The sequence below is a fragment of the Drosophila hydei genome, unplaced genomic scaffold (assembly GCF_003285905.1).
Source record: "Drosophila hydei strain 15085-1641.00,03,60 unplaced genomic scaffold, DhydRS2 tig00008122-arrow-pilon, whole genome shotgun sequence".
NCBI classification, from domain to species: domain Eukaryota; kingdom Metazoa; phylum Arthropoda; class Insecta; order Diptera; family Drosophilidae; genus Drosophila; species Drosophila hydei.
The window spans coordinates 2303891-2319527 of NW_022045833.1; the positions used below are offsets into that span (position 1 = coordinate 2303891).

At 38.9% G+C, this 15637-nt stretch overlaps 1 protein-coding gene across 2 annotated transcripts in view; it reads left to right on the forward strand.

The window, feature by feature from the left end:
• Positions 1-1086: 1086 nt before the first annotated feature.
• Positions 1087-15637, forward strand: part of LOC111599347 (protocadherin-like wing polarity protein stan) — a 37494-nt gene continuing 22943 nt past the window's right edge. For both annotated transcript variants that reach the window (XM_030225118.1, XM_030225119.1), the window contains exons 1-2: positions 1087-1113; positions 14000-14062. The gene's annotated coding sequence lies outside the window, so the exon portion shown is untranslated. The remainder of the gene's footprint in view (positions 1114-13999; positions 14063-15637) is intronic.

Genomic DNA, 15637 nt, shown 5'->3' on the forward strand with positions numbered 1-15637 from the left:
GTGTAGCAACAAATTGCCAGCTCGATCGTCATGTAAAATCGGCACAAACTTTGAATTAGCATTTGCTGCAAGAAATTGCACCACAAACTTTGTTTCGCCCCCATTCGAAATTCAAATTTGTTACCTGCCTAAATAAATATACCTACAGGAGTTTTCCAGAGTCTGCTAGAAATACATGAGATGTGTGTGTAAATAACTTTAATCTCAGTGATGCTGGCTGAGAATTAAGATATGTGAGCTATGTTTTTAGCTCTATCTCCATCTATTATTTTCTATTTACGAAATATAAATTCTTTCTATATACAAAATATAACTTTAAGCAAATCAATTTGATAAATTATCTTGTTAGCCGCTGTAATCCACGCGTGAGCTGGCGCCACAGGTAGCGTCCGCAGGTGGTGCGCTGCAGCTGTCTATGCATAGAGTGTGAGAAGCGCTTGTCAGTGGCTCACAAGTCTCTATTAAAATTTACGTTTGTTAAGAGCAATACTTACTTTGATGTATGGAGAATACTTGAAAACTATCAAGCAACGTGGCTTGAACCGCTCAGGCAGATATGAATAAACTTTAACATTGATTCTAAAGTAACTGAGAGCTAAGTAAATTTTACAGGGTATAATCTGTTAGTCATTTTCCTAACCACTGCCAATAGTATAAGTTTAATTTATGCTTGTTTCAAAGTTGTAAATCTTGTCACAATTTGATTTTAATAGAAGTCAGTTTAGCTGACAAGCTGACAGAAACACACACACTCCTCCCTACACCTCCCTCATAGCACTCTCTCACACTCTAATCGCACTTGGCAAAGTTTCTTTAGCAAACTGCTCTTTGACTGATTACGTTGAGAGCGCATTTCATATACAAAATATTTGCTTAAAAATTCCTTTATGAAACTTCATGTGCACATGAAAGAGCTTAGGGAGATTGTACATGATGCTGCAGATGGCAGAGATGCTGGAGTGAATAAGCGCAGCTATTAGGGTATTCATTATGCTTATGAGCGCTATTAAAATTTACTCTTTCTTTTTATGTTTACTCACTCAGTTAATAGCTTTATTCGTTTTCTCTCTTTGCAGGTCGGCGGCATAAAGATTAATATCAACGGGCGGAAATGTGAGTACATAATGAAATAATTTAACTCAATGTGATTCGCATACGAAATTCACACGCATGCAAAACAGTCAACCCGAAGACGAAGCAGAAGAAGAACAGTCCACAGAATAATTCCCAGTTTGTCGGCTATGAATCAAGTGTCGTTTTCGACTGCTGCATAAGAATTGAATTAATTTTTTCCTTGTGAACGCACCTTCATTATAATCCATTTAGTTTGTATAATGAGCGACGCAGATTTTCCAAAACGAAAGACTCAAGCAACGAACCTGTCGATCTACCGGGAACTTAATTGCGCCCAATGATGAAAATTATATGTCTGCCTCTCTCGCACTCTCGCACTCTTGCCCTCTCTCTCTCTCTCTCTGTCTCTTTACATGCTTTATCTATGTGGTACAAGTCGAGTTATTTAGTTAGTTGTGCGTTCTACAGTTCGTGTTCTCGTTCTTCTTCTTCTTCTACATCGAGTAGTTCTTGTTCTGGTTATTCATCTTTCTTATGGCATTTAACACGCAAACCCTGCCCCTGACTCTGCCCGCCACTGCTGCTGTTAACGAGCATTCATATTCATATACGGTTAATGTCTTTTTGTGTGTGCCCCATGCTCGCTCCTCAGACCCTGGCCTGGCCTCGCCTGGGGGGCATTAAATTGTAGCAGTCCGCGTTCTGTAATGTTTTTTTGCTTTTCTACATGCGGCGGCGCTTTAAAACATGTTTGTTTTTTTTTCTTCTCTGGCCATTTGCCTAGGTCACTGACCACAGACAAATTCACAACAGTTAACCAGCTGCCGACTTGGCCAGCAGCTCATCAGAGTCATGCCAGGCATGCGCTTTCCAGCAACCAATACCCAATATCTAATATCGAATATCTATGTATCTGGCATTGATGCATTATTTCTCTGTGCTAGAGCTAAGAATTCCAATGCAGCCAATAGAATTTGCTACATTTATATCATTGTAAAAGCTTGACGTGGCAGCTAAAGCAAGTGGCACTGCGAGATTATCTAGAAGAGCTTAATTTAAATGGGTCTTTTAATCAGAATGAGCTATAGCAGAAATTCTTTTATATGTTCAGCTTTTAGCCAAGCTTCAATGTTAATATAATCCGATATTATTAATTTTATATTTTAGCAAATAATTATTAAAATAACATACATAATTATTTATTTGATTATTTATTTAATCAGTTTTTTATAGCTTTAATTCGCAAAGTAAAGCAGATGAAAGTTAGAGTAAAAGTTAAAGCTAGCTTAACATGGAAATAGTTTAAAAATAAAAGTAATAATGATTAAAATAATTTTGACAAAAATATAAAAAATATTCTTTTTGATATTTCAATTTTTAAAAATATATATATTTTAAATATTCTATATTTCAAGTCTAATAAAAATATTTAAACTAAATTTATATCTATATTTAAATTCCACTTCCACACTAACTTCTAACCTGGCCAAAAAGTTATGGACTTAGTGATAAAATGCTTAAAAATTTAATATTTAATTTTATTGTGTCTAAAGCTCATATTTGCTAAGTAATCCATAAATTGTTGTTTTTCTCACTTAGCCAATCAATCAGTTTATAAGATTTAAATCCACTTCAATTATGTTCCTCACTAATGAAGCTATTTTAAGTGCTGTTCATTCAGTTATTCATACAACTCTGCGTAATCCTAGACTCATTTTGAATTCTCTATGAATTTCTAAACCTCATCCAATTACGCTAAAAGCCAAAGTCGCTTAAATGATGTTTGCAATTGCATTGAATACATTTTATAAATCAAATGTGTGTTTCGTTATGCCTAAAGATAATGTTTAATTGATCAATTTAGTGAGATATCAAAAACCAATTAACTTTTTTCTTTAATCAATCAACGTTTAGTCAATTGAAATCGTTTTATATAAATTGTAATCTTATTTAAATTGATTATTTCAACTGCTCGCAGTTTAGTTTTATATCTAACTAATGTTTATACGCTTTTTTTTGTAACTCATTTAATCAATCAATTAATAATTAAAAGCTTACAGTGAAATTGTTGTTTAAATTACGCTGCGAATGCAGTTGGAAAATTCTTTTATTAAGCCGCCTGGGCTCAGAGTTATTTAAATTTGTAATTGAAAAAGGCGTGTGCAAAAAAGAGTCGAAGCACTTACAATTGAATTCGCATTTGTTACTCATTTATTATTATTAATTAGCATATCAAATTCCAGGCCAAAATCAGCTTTAATGCTGCATAAGCGCTTTTAATAATTTTCGCTAGACTGGACGCGGACGAGGGCGATGGCTGGGGCACAGGCAGCAAGGGCAATTGATAAATTAAATGTGATTAATTACAGCAGCCAGTTGACAGCAGTAAACAACAATAAACAACAACAACGACAGCAATAGCAATAACAAACAATATAAACAGCTTTCAAATTAAGCCATTCGCCGAGTGGGCGCTTCTAATGAGCTGCTTGTTTTTTTGTGGCATCCACAGTTATTGCTGTTGCTGTTGCTGTTGTTGTTGATGTTTTTGCAACTGGCATTAACTGCATTTAGATAGCCACAACAAAAACAGTTTTGCATTGCATTTGTGAGTAAATGTTTTAATTTGTTTTGCGGCTACATCGAATGGCAAAAAACCCCACCACTTAAAGCAGCTCAAAAGCTGCAGTTGGAAGCTTTTTTTTTTCGTGTGGTTTGTTGAAACTGCAAAAAGCATTTGAAATGCCATTGGCAAAAAGTGAAAACTTAGCTCGGTTTGTAGATTGTTAGATTGCCATATATATGTATCATGCATATATACATACATACATATATATATATATATATATATATATATATATATATATATATTAGTTGGTATTTTCGCCATTAAAATTTCCAACTGAAACTTGAGTTGCGAATTGCCTTTTTAAGGCTTTGCTAAATAGACATACCCTGCATAGAATAACTGAGTATTCTTGCTTATTTATGGCTAATATATAAACGAGTTGGCTTAGACAAGTGCTGCATATGTCGAATGCAAAGACTTAGCTCAAGAAGAAGACTGTGCCAAGGCATAAGTCTGCTTTAAGCCGAGTTAGTCAATGTAATGAGCACTTGAGGCAGCACAGATGAGAAAGCCAGTTAAGCTCTATCAGACTTAGCTATAATAGAGAGCCAGGTTGAGTTTGTAATAGACTTCATTAGAATAGAAGTTGCTTGCAATATGATTCTGATATTCTCAGACAAAGTTTGCCACTGAAGACCTAATAAAATCATAATTAATGCTTCAAGCTTCAGCTAATAAGCCTAATAGCTTATTAGAGACTCAAATAACTTAAATTATAGAAGTTACAAAACATGATTAATGGTTTTATTTTCTAGAAATTGATATGCTGTTGATTAAAAACATATTGTGAAGCAACAGTTCTGTGATCCTTTCACTCCAAGCTGTTCGACAGTCCAAAAAGCAAAGGCCAACAAAAGTTGAAATAAACAAGAATCAGATAAAACTTTGCCAAGGTTTTTGACTTACTGAAATCGAATCTAAAACGGGGAGAAAGAAAAGAGATTTGCCTAGAGAGGGTGAGCGAGAGAGGGAGAGAGAGGCATAAGAGTTAAAAAGAGAGTAATGGGGTCAACAGCTACGACAAGAAAATGCTTGAAAAGAGAAGAACAAATGTAGTTTAGTAGAGGCCGTGACTATGTTCTATATTTAAGAAATACAACTATATATAACAAATACTCAAATGCGCCCTTAAAACATATCTTAAGATGGAAGTATCTAAATCTAAAACAAAATCAAATATCTCAGATTTGCTCTTAGCTTCAGCTGCAGTCTGTTTGCCAACAAATCTCGTTGGCCTGCCTTATCCCTTCAGTAGCATTCACTCAAGCATAGGGTATGTGAAATGTTTATAAATTCCTTATTAAACACCAGAATGGTATGCGCCCAGCAGCTGGGCTGCAGAGCAGTGCAGTGCATGGCCTATCTTTAAGGGCCATCTGCAGGGCTGTTGCAATTTTGCTGGCATTCGCCACTCATAACTGTGCTCAGAGCTGGGGCCATAAAAATAAATGTGTTGAAACATTTAAATAAAGTTTACATGCCTCACTAGCTGTGGTTTCTTTCCTGCTTGTTAACGTGTGCATGAGTGAGTGTGTGCCACATACTGTTTGCCACTCAATTTGCGTTCATGTTGAGCCACATTGATGCTGCAGCTGTGCACAGCCATTTGTTTGATGTGCTACATACACTATATATATATATATATGTATATGTATATGAGTATGAATATATATATATATATTCATAGAGTTTCCTCCATTGAAAAGTTTTTACATTAAATTGTTTGCAACAACTGAAAATTTCCAATGCCAACACAAAATCAAAGCAACAATTTTTAGTTCATTTTTTGTTTGCCAACAAATTAATTAACAGCTGCCATACACACACACACACACAAACACACACACAGTTGCTTGATTTATGTTAAATTAAGTTTTTATTAGAAAATGTTATTCGAATACTTTTGGCTTGCATTGGTGCTGGTCAGCTGCTCGCATTTAATAGCTCGTGTTATTATGTAAGCAATTACCTAAAAGAAAAACAGCTTTCGGGGTGTGAACGTCACGAGCGTGTTGCATTTAGATTGCATTTGCGGTCCAAAACTTGTATCTTTCGAATCATGCAACATTCACGCCATGCAAAACAAACAAACAACAATTGCAGCTAACGCATAAAAGTCGCCGTGGCAGCAAATGGACACAAAACATTTTTGGTGTTGGCTTTTAGCTGGTTTTGTTTGGTAACAAACATTGGTCGATAAAAACAAAGCTGCAAGCGTAGCTCGACTAGCAAATACCTGCATCAAAAAGAGAAAGTTTCAGAAGTGGCAAGAAAACAGAAGTCAAATTAGAAGTCATTTAAAGTATGCTAAAAATAAACTTAAAATATGAGAAGTTAGTATAAAACTATATAAAGTTATTATAATTAAGTAGAGTATAGATAAAACTAGATTATCTTTTCTTTAGCTAATACTAATACACATAATAAATCTCAAGTATTTGAGCTTGTGAAGGTATCTGAAAGATACAAAACTAAGTCTAAAGTATATTTCTAGTCTTAAGCTGCAGCTGCTGTCGGCTATATACCCTACTCAGCAACTACCTTCTACCGGGTATATATGGTAAATTGCTTTGGCGATTCCACACATTCACCGTTCTCTCGCTCTTCTGGATCCCTGGGCGCAAACTGTTGTTGCGCTGTGTCCAATCGGCAAAGGCCTTCAAAGCGAACATTATAAATTGGGCGCAGTTCGCAAGGGGCGCATTCTTCTTGCCACGGTGGCAGCCGCAGCAGTTGCAAATCGAAAACCAAAAGTCGAGAAAATGTTATAAATAGCAATGAGAACTGAGGCTGCAGTTGGCCAGGAAAACGCTCGAACTGGGCTTGGTTCGTGGCATGAATTGCAAAATTTGTAACTGAAACGCGAAACGGTAAAGTCCACATAAAGAGGCAGAGAGCGAGAGGGAGACAGTGTGAGCAAAGAGGGAGAGCAACTATTCCAATCAATTGACGTCCGAAGTCGAAACTGAAGTCGAGGAGCAATCAACGTTTGCCACAAAGGAGCGCGCTGAGTTAACCAAGCCAACTGGTCAAACTGGTTGACACAGTTGGCCAATAGGCGAGCGGGCAAAGGGGCAAAGTGGCACTGACCAGCCAGCAGCTAAGCTGCACAGCTCTAGCAAAAAGTAGTTTATAAAGCACAGCAAAAAAATCATTCTATTTTTTTGCGCTTTTTTTTTTGTTCATAATGCAAAACTGATGAGCGAGAGCAGCTGAGCTAGAGGCGTGCTGGGAGGTGATGAAAAGCAGCGAAAATAAAACAAAAAGTCACTGCCATGGCAGAGTCTCAGGTAGCTGCGAAGCTGAGAAAGTGAGAAAATGAGAAAAAACTGAGCAAGAGAAAAAGAGGGAGCGAGACGATGTTAGAGACAGAGAATGACCTGTGACATTTGAACTGCTAATTTTCACTCTCTTTGACTTGACGCTGTTGTTGTTGTTGTTGTTGTAGATGTTCTCCATTCATTTGAAACGGAGCATCAAAACGAATCTGTTTGCCAAAGTTGTTGGCAGCCAAGTTCTTTGAGTCTTGCTGCTTGGAAAGTTAGCTGCACTTTCAGCATACACCTTTGGCATCATTTGTATGCGTTGCATTTTAAGTGCTTGGTCATGGACACGCTCTTAGGCAGACGCCCCTTCTGGCTGGCTTTCCCCACTTTATTATATACATTTGCTGCCAAGCGCTAATTGACAATTTGCCAAAAAGGCTTAGATTTTGAGCTCTTGGCAGCCAGTGAATGCCCTTCAAAGCATATCGGACTATATAGTATGAAGAGAAAGTAAGCGCAGCCTCAAGAGAATCTCTTAATCTGCTAAGAGTTTTATGAGAATTCTGAAAATCATAAATTTAGAATTTAATTTATTATTATATATATAATTTAAAGAAATTAAGTTAATTATTTATAAACAAAAGGATAAAGAATTCTTTGAAAATATATCAGCAGCAGCTGCAAAGCTTTTCTAGCTTGATCTGCATCACTTTTACAGCTGGCCCACATTTTAAACTATTTTTACATTTTCCGTACATTTGAGATAAATAAAAATAATTTTCCAAATAGAATTTGTGCCCACACTTCAAGTGGCGAGCGCTATAAATTGAGTAAAGGAAGACTCAAAGAGAAAATAAATAAATATATTAAGCTAAGGCAAGAAATTAAATACAAATATATACCATATTTGAAAATACTAGCAAATATAATATAAATATATATATATATATATATATATATATATATATATATATATATAATATAATAAATATTTGGCTACGTTTAAACGTCTCCAAGGACACTAACTGTATGCATGAAATCTGCTTTTTAAGTAAACAAAAATGAAGTATTCTCTACTCTGTACTCTTTACATTGAAAATTATTTTCATATTTTCGCCAGCTTGACATAATTTTAATTTGATTTTGCTGCTTCTTCGTCTGCTGTTTCTTCTCCTGGTATTTACTGTGGCATTTGTGCATGGTCTGCTGCATATTTAGTATTCAGTTTTAATTTTTTGCAGCTTTGCTTTTTCGCTGTTGGGCCAACAAAAATAGTCCAGCTGTGACGCGTCTAATTGGCCAGCAAAGTGCTGGCCACTAATAAATATCATCATAAATTTGGCTTACTTTAAGTAGATTATATTAGGTATAATATTGTTATTATTATTGTTATTATGCGCCTCGCTTGGCACTCGCCTGGTCAGCTGCCAGGCTGCAGGCCATAAATTGGCTGGCGTCCAACTTTTAACGGGTTTAACCTCGACAAAGGAGATTTCAAATGTGCCAGTCGGAGTGAAGAGAATGCACTTAAAAATTCTAAAAAAAAATTAAATAATGTTAGAATAATATTAGAATCTTTTGTGATAGCTGAAATTAAACCAACTCTTGGCATGCATCTTTGACAAGGTCTATGTGTTGACAATCTAGAGTCTAGTCTTAAACTGTGCTCATCTCACAAACTCTCTAATATCTCTCTCTCTCTCTCTTAACTCTGTTTTCTCTCATCTATCTTCCTCTTCTTACTCTTCCATTGTTCTCTCTCTCTCTGTCTCTCTCCCGTCTTAGCTTCACTTAACTTTCTTAAGACTTTATGCTTCATCTGCCTTGTTAGTTACTTCCTTGCTGAAATTCTTATTGACTCGTTTGCAGATTTATTATCCATTCACTTCATTCATGCTCATTCAATTTCAACATTCGGCTACTTAATAGCTTTTTTACAACTCCTTTGCCTTTCTCTTTGGTTTATGTTGGAAAATGTTTTTAATTTTTGTGTTAACTTCTCTTGCTGCTCTCGGCAGTTATCTGTTTTTTGAGTAGCTTCAATGGCAACCGGTTCGGAATTTATCGATTAACCCACGTACGTGGCTTACGTATAACTGAATGTTCATACACGAGTTGAGTAATTGCTAAATAAATGCGAAAGCCCGATGCACTCAATGAACAGATTCAGTTATTCAGTTGCACATATGAGAGACTTATGCGAGCCAGGCTAAGAGCTTGGGGGCGAGCGTGAATGGGGCTCTGCGCCTCTTGGCGGCTCGCTCTCTGAATGGGCTGATTCAAAAGCATTCGCATGCACATTGCCATGCACTTCAAATGCCAAAAGGCAACCAAATACCTGAGCAGCAGCAGCGGCAGCTGAAGCTGGAGCAGCAGCCCGTGCGGCGTACCTGTGCCCCTTTGACTTTTCGGGGTGGCGACGGCTTCTGCTGCTCAATGGCTGTGCCATTAATACAAATGCGGCACATTCGTTCAGAGAGCTTTGACATGCAGGCAGGAGCACAGCTACCACCTCCACCTCCAGCTCCACTCTCGGTATATATACAAATGTGTATACACCTTAGCCAGCCTGTTGGGTGATTATGTCTGAAGTGGATTGTGGAAAAGCGCACAAAGAGTTCAACTTGAACAGTGGAAGGACAAATGCTCAGTGCATTAATTAAATGCAAAATTGTGCCCTCTTATGCTTACTCAAATGTATATATTGTGGGTAATGTATTTGGCATTAATAATGTGCTTGTACCAGCTACCCCTAACGACGAGCGGATGTGCTTAAGCTCACTTCTATAGAATATACTGTAAAGGAAACCATAATATAATCAACATATAAACCTTTCCTCGGAAAACTTGAATGAGCTTCTCTTAAATGCCAAAGCAAGAGTTTTCCTGGCTGTTAGATAAACATTCGATAGAGAAGCTATAAGTCTAACCAAATGACCTCAGTTCTAGTAATACAAACTCTATATCTTGACCTGTTCTGCAAGTTGATTTCTATTTTTGACTTGAAAAAGATCTGTAAACCATATACTATCTAGAGCATCCCTCTGCGCATAGTTAAGCCTATCTACAAACTGTTTTATGCACACTCCATAGTCTGTAGTCTCTAGTCTATAGTCAGCTTTTAGCTTTGGCCATTGTCGCAAATGTTATTTTATGCAATGCATTATACGGCCTAGTTGCTGTTGTCTCATTGCAAAATGCATTTTCCATTTGCCGGGGCAGTAGCGTAAAATATGCTTTTAGCTTTTCATTTACAAGCAAACAAATGCCTCAAATGCTACGCATGTTATCCTTACGAAAATATATCTATGATGCGTGGCTGTCCTCTGCTGCAGCGCAAATCAGCTTATTGCAGATTTGCAGTCTTCGGTTTGGGTTATAGTCACTCAGTTATGGTTGTGCTAAAGAGTTGAATGGGAAGAGCGAGCGAGAGAGAGAATTTTGTTGAGCATTTAATTTCAACTGGTTTTGCTGCTTGCTCCCATTTCGGTTAACCAAATATTTATGTTTGCCTCCAAATTGCCATAGCTGCAGCGAGTGGGCGTGGCAGGGAGTTGAGGGATTATGTATGCAGTTGCTTTATAGAATATCTCTATAAATCGAACATCGTCATATTTTCCATTCAATTTTCGTGCATTTTGTTGAGTCTGGCGAAACAAAGACTTTGCCAAGGCTGTGGGTGGCAAGGCAGGGTGGCTCGTCCCTATTGACAACTCTGGCTGGAAGACGAGGAAATTGCAGCAACTGGAAAATTTTCATATTCATGGGCTGCTCTTGCATGGCAAAGGCAAAATTCGCATACAAATTGTTTATTTCCACATTGAAGCTCAAGGAAAATGCGACGCGGGCAAGAGAACGAGATTGTTGTGGGTGTGGAGTAAGCGGATAGCTTGGCTGGTGGCTGGTGGCTGCTGCATCTGCATAAGCTGTGACGACTCAATTTCGGGAGGGAGTGAGGAGTGTAGCCAGCGCCAAATTGAGACAATATTTGCGCACACGTTACACATACGCCACGTTGCACGCGCGCTGCTTGCGTGTGTGTAGCTGCTGTAAACGAACTTTTTGCATGTTATTGGCTTAGGGGTAGTGTGCAAGTATGTGTACGTATGTATGTGTGTGTGTAAAATGAAACCACGTAACAAAATGATTGCATTTGGCAAAAACACAAAACGCGAATAAATTTGGCTCACACACACCAATGCGCAAATTGTTGGGCGTTGACATTGCCCCGACAGCAAGTGTGCGAGTGTGTGCCAGAGTGTGTGTGTGCTGTTTGCTGTGTGTGTGATTGGTAACTGTGCATATTTGCTTAAAGATGACTCATTTGCTGGGACAACGCGTAACACTCTAATGAGTTTTTGGGCCCAGAGACAAAACCTCAAGCCCCTAACAGTTGTGCTTTGACCTAGGGCATGGCAGTTGCAAATGCTTTAAATGTTGTATATTGTTCTGGGCATATGTTTTTGTTTTAAGAGTAAAGACGTACGAGTCGGGAGTATACGACTCGAAGATATACTGAACCACGCGCAGAGCTGCTATTAAAATTATTCAGAGATTCTTTTGAATTAAATTTTTAATTTTAAATTTAAAATCTCTTACACACTAAGGGCTCAGAGAGACAGGAGGACAAGTGGCCAGTTGGATATACTATATACGCACTATATAGCATCTGCACGTCTTCATATATATACTTTATGGGTTCTGCCCCACCAGCTTATGCCTGAAGTTCCATTTCTGAAACAGTTTTCTATACACCAAATACGCTCACAGATAATTCTTACGCAGTATAGAATATATGTCCTTACATCTTCCCTCATTTCTTCATATCTTAAGATACTTTTCTGCTCTTTTCTCAGCTATCAAATTGATCTCTTCATTCTTAATAGCTCTCATAACTTCTTTCATACTTGACTCTTTCTTAAAGAAACTTTTCTGCTTCAATCAATATCAATGCCACAGCTGCGACATGCCCTGCTCACTTAGCCCTCACGTAATTATCCTGGAATTACAATCAATTTAAATACTTTTTTGTCCAAGATCATTATAATTGGTTGGCTCTCAGCTGCCTGAGTCTATATACACTGTTCAACAGCTGTTTCATGTCTTTTCAGTTTCATTCATATTGCATATTGATTGAAGTTTCGTGCGTTGCTTTCTGTTTGAACAACTGCGAACGTGGCACATCGAAAGTCATATTGACACTTTAATGAGTCGCATTTACATTAATGGCAACACGCACACACACACGCCCACACACACGCACACTCACACACTGAGCTGAGGATGAGTCAGAAACTGCTTTATATTCAGTATTCGCGTATCTATGGCACTGTGTGGCTTGCCTTTTGTCTTGAATTCTTGTGTCCTTGTTGTAGCTGTAGATGATGCTGCTGCTGTCGGTGCTGCTGCTGCTGCTGTTGCTGTTTGCCAGCATCATTATTCGCGCCATTATTCCTGGGAAAGTTATCTCGCAGCGTGACTTAAAAGTTAAGCGTATTCATTATGTCCTTTGTGGACGCTTTGCCACGTTGTACAAGCGCAAACACCTTGCCCCGCATGCCACCGTTCGCATGCCGCATGCCGCATGCCACAGATCCAGCTTTCTTTTGTCCTGTCATTGTCAGCCTGTTGCCGCGCCTTTGTTTTATTTACTTTTGCAATTTGTTTCGACTCAAGAGTTGTGGCAAACAATAAAAATCCAGCCTACGGGTCTCTCTCCCCTCTCTCTCTCTTATTCTGAGTGTTGCATATATCCCAAACAGCGCCACAAGCGCCCCTATAGCTGCCGCACTTGTATCCTTTATCCCTTTCTGATTCTCTCTCTCCCACTCTCTCTTTCTCTTAGTCGCTCTGCACTTAATGCTGATTAAGCTGCTGTCAGCGCCCTGCTTAATGTTGATTGCTTGCGCGCTGGGTTGAGCCGCATAAAGTAAATTTAAGCTGCCCTTGCCACACCTTAATGCTGCGCGACTCTTCTGCACCTTCGTCTAGCTGCAAGCCCAGCTTAAGCCAAGCCAGCCCAGCTGCTTGCTAGCTCTTGAGTTGAGCTCTCATAAATAGCTCGACATTAGCTTGACGAACTTTCAACAACTGTCAATGCTGATTACCAGCAGCAGCAGCAGCAGCAGCAGCAGTGGCAGTTACACAAGTAGCATCAGTTGCACTGTCAACTGGTCCACACTTTACACACTCACACACTCACACACACGCACACTCACATATCTCACGCACACACTTAAGTAGCAGCCACTCGCATTAATAACGAGTGAAAGAGTTTGTGTTGCTCTGCTCACAAAAGTATGCAAGATGTAACTTATGACTCTGACAGGCACACACACACATACACACACGCCCACACACATAAAGTGCTACCCATGTGGTTGCTATCTTTACTGTTTTTGCAATTCATATGCCAGCTGTGCGCTTATTTATGCCAGCAAGTTTTTGTGTAATCAAGTCCTACCTCTTGCCCAATGCCAACCAAAGGGTATATTAAATTTTCTTGGAATTTTAAGTAGCACTCAGCAGAGCAGCATAAAATAAGCAATCATTTTCTTAACTTGACTTTGTGGAATGAATTCTTTAACAAACTAAATTTCGCTGCTAATTTAATAAATTATAAATTTAATTTAATTTAATTTATTGCCATAGGGCATCTGCTAGTCGAGCTGGCCCATATACCCATTGAGTCTCATTGGATCTGGCAAAAGTTAATTTTCTAGTTAAGCCACTTGACAAACGACATAAAAGTTGTACATTTTCGTAGGCTTTTGTGTAGTTTATGATAAGAGTTTTTGGAATTTTTAAACAAAGTTTCCATTGCCACAGATTCGTTTCGTTTATCTAGCAGAAGCGACTCCCACTAATTAATGGTCACTCGCTGTGCTTGTAATTTGTGCTGGCTATTTGATCTGCTTGCCATTGTCAGGCAGTCAGTCGGACAGTTGCTGCTAATTAGCTGTTGCCGAGAGACTTCGACTCATATCAATGTCAGGCGAATTTACTAACTTGATTTTCCCTCTCCTTGCAGCTTCAATATGTGCGCTCTAGGAACTGATTGTGAACCCGATAATTGCTGTAATTCCGTTAAAAGGTAAGTGAGATTCGTAATTCGTCAAGTTTTGCTGCCAACTGCCACTTCGCCACTTGCAGCCTTAACTAAGTGGATTACATTGCGCATACGCCTCATTGTCCCATGCCTGTTGCTCGATCAACGGCTGCTGCCATACTCATGCCATTATTGATAATGGCTGCCATTGTTTCAGCTGTCATTGAAGCTGCTGTTGTTCCACTTTTACTTGACAGACACTCGTATATCTCGTTGCTGCAGCAACAGCAACGGCGGCAGCAGCAACAGCTTAAATCGCATTTGTCTGCATAGTTTGTTGTGTTCTGATGCCCTGTAAAGCGTTAGTCGCGCATGAAGAGACTGCTTAAGCCATAATATAGTGAGCTTAGCTAAACTATTTTATGAACTGCTCTACTGTAACTGGTCCACTCTGTTGAATAATGCCATGAATTCCCACTCAACCTAGGGTATCTGCTAGTCTACAACTTTGAAACTTTCGCCTGAATCATTAGCAAAGCTGATAGCACTTATTGTCAGCGTGTGCATTGAAATGCTTTCAATTAATTGATAGCTACGTCGAGCTCTTACACATTCCTTTACACTGCAAGAAACCAACATATATATAGTAGATCTATATATATATATATACATATGTATGTCTGAACGCTTTTAAGCTGACGATTTAGTTAGAGACGTCTGGAGTGACTGCACAGCCAATTTATTTAAATCGCTTTTGAGTTTATAGAGATTAATGTGGCACTTTAAGTCCCTCGCCCATGGCACTATGTCATAGAGCTGTATAAATTTGCCATAAACCTGCTGAGCGCCATTAACATAAGCAGCGCAACTATAAATTAAATAAATTCAATGGAATTTGCGCTTCAATGCGTGACCCACATATGTGAAACGAGTGTGCGAGTGTGCGTGTGTGTGTTAGAGTATCTTATATATGAGTTGATAGCTTTTGCAGCACGCAGCTTTGTGGCACAAGTGCCGTCTTTTCAGCAGCTTCTCAGACGACACACAGTGGCAACACATTTCCGGCAGCCATTGTTCTGTTGATTAAGCGTTGCCATATGTTGCGAGTGCCTTTGCTGTCACAAAACTTAATTGCAAACAATGCAACACAGCGTGTCAGCCGCAAAGCGAGACGCAAAGTCGTGTCGAGCTGAGTTTGAGTGAGAGTAAGCTGCTGCTGCTGCTGCTGCTGCTGCTGCTGCTGCTGCTGCTGCTGCTGCTGCTGCTGCTTTGTTCTTTGATCTATGGCCGTTGGCAATGTTTATCATTTGAGATTTAACAAAGCGCACGGCTGCATTTCAATTAACTTGAGGGCTCAGCGCAAGTTAAACAGATGCCAGCTACTCGGCCACACAGCAGCTACGACTCTTGCTCTAGTTATGCACGCATTTTGCTGGTCATTCGTTGTGCGACTCTTTTCTCCTATCGCAGCATACTTTGCAGCGCTGTGGCATGCTTCAACTTTTGCGAGGACATTTAGCTCGCTTGCGGGCTTAGCTTAAAATGTAGTTTCATTCGAGAGCTCAGTGCTCGTAAATTTATTGCAAAAAAGAAAAAAAAAAACTTTCTACATTTTCGCAC